A 1,619-nucleotide genomic window follows, 5' to 3' on the forward strand; every position below is an offset into this window, starting at 1 on the left:
ATCCCCACCTAGATTTCTTGAAGATCTCCCCTTTTTGTTATACTAGCTCATAGTTTTGAAATGAAAATGTATTTTTATATCACATTTTTAAGCAAAATAAACTAATAACATAAATCCAGTTGAAAAAATAAAACTGTAGATTCATTCCAAAATGCTTGTGTGGAGTTGTGGAGGGGTGTGTATGTGTGTGTGTGTGTGTGTGTGTGTGTGTGTGTGTGTGTGTGTGTGTGTGTTTGTGTGTGCAATTATACTTTTATATATTTTATTGCGATCAGTTGATGATAACATATTTCACATTGCATGAACATAATGTTAGAAGAAATTCTTTTAGCAGAATTTTGGTTTTAAGAAACCCCATCCAAGAATCATTTGGAGCGAGTGTAAAGCCATAGAATTCAGTGAAAAATCACTTGTCTGTTCCTCAGTTTCTTCCTAGCTGTTTGCATCTCTCCATTTCTCCGTGTGTAAATAAGAGGATTCAACAGTGGGGTCAAAATTATGTAAAACACAGACAGGAGCTTGTCCACAGAGAAGCTACTGAATGGCCACACATATATGAAAATGCAAAATCCAAAGATAGAGTGACCACCTTGATGTGTGCTTAGCAAGTAGAGAGAGCTTTGAATGCACCCCCTGCAGAGCTCTGCCAGACAGTGAGCAAGCTGCAACTGTAGGAAGCCAAGAGGAGCAGAAAACAGCTGAGGGAGAGCAGCCCACTGTCTGAGATCATGAGTATGCCCAGGATGTAGGTGTTGGTGCAGGAAAGTTTGATCAAGAGGGAGGTCACAGAAGAAGCTGTCTACCTCATTGGGGCCACAGTAAGGTAAATTCACAGTAAAGGTTATTTGACTGATGGAGTGCAGAAATCCAACAGCCTACAAAGCCAATACCAGCTTAATGCAAGCTTGCCTGGTCATCGTCATGTAACACTAGGGCTTGCATATGGCCACGTACTTGTCATAGGCCATAGAGACCAACAGTACCATCTCAGCCCCACCAGTAAAGTACAAGAGAAAGATCTGAACCATGCATCCTTCAAAGGAGATGAGCATCTGAACACTGAGAAAATCTGAAATCATCTTGGGAGTCGCAAATGAGGCCAGCCACATGTCCAAGAAAGACAGATTCCACAACAAGAAGTACATAGGTGACGGGTGCAAGTTGGGGACAGAAATGACAGTAATCACAATGAAGAGATTACCCACCATAATGGCCACATAGATCCCAGAAAAAAATATAAAGAAAAAAATTGGAGATGTCGTGAAGAGCACAATCCATACAACACAAATTTTGATACCACAGAATAATTCTGCAGGACCATTGTCTAAGATTTTAGATGCTGTCTGAATATATAAAAAATAAAATCTTGGAATTTGTATCAAGATACACAGACATGGGGGATACCACGTTAAGTAAAATAAACCTGCCTGGAAAGACAGACATTCTAACACAAGGAATCTGAAAACATTAAATTTATAAAAATAAGTAGTGATGGGTTATGAGATTGAGAATGAAGTGGAGGTTGAGATAACATAGGACAAAGGGCAGGAAAGAGACCAGCCTGGTCTACATAGTGTGTTATAGGCCAGCTGGGGTACAGGAAGAAACTGTCTCAAAAA

The 1,619-nt window shown here is 40.0% G+C and overlaps 1 pseudogene; it reads right to left on the minus strand.

The window, feature by feature from the left end:
• Window positions 1-395: 395 nt before the first annotated feature.
• On the minus strand, window positions 396-1,321 carry LOC103744734 (annotated as a pseudogene).
• Between the last annotated feature and the right edge of the window lie 298 nt (window positions 1,322-1,619).

The sequence above is a fragment of the Nannospalax galili genome, unplaced genomic scaffold (assembly GCF_000622305.1).
Source record: "Nannospalax galili isolate Female #2095 unplaced genomic scaffold, S.galili_v1.0 scaffold1423, whole genome shotgun sequence".
Taxonomy (NCBI): Eukaryota; Metazoa; Chordata; class Mammalia; order Rodentia; family Spalacidae; genus Nannospalax; species Nannospalax galili.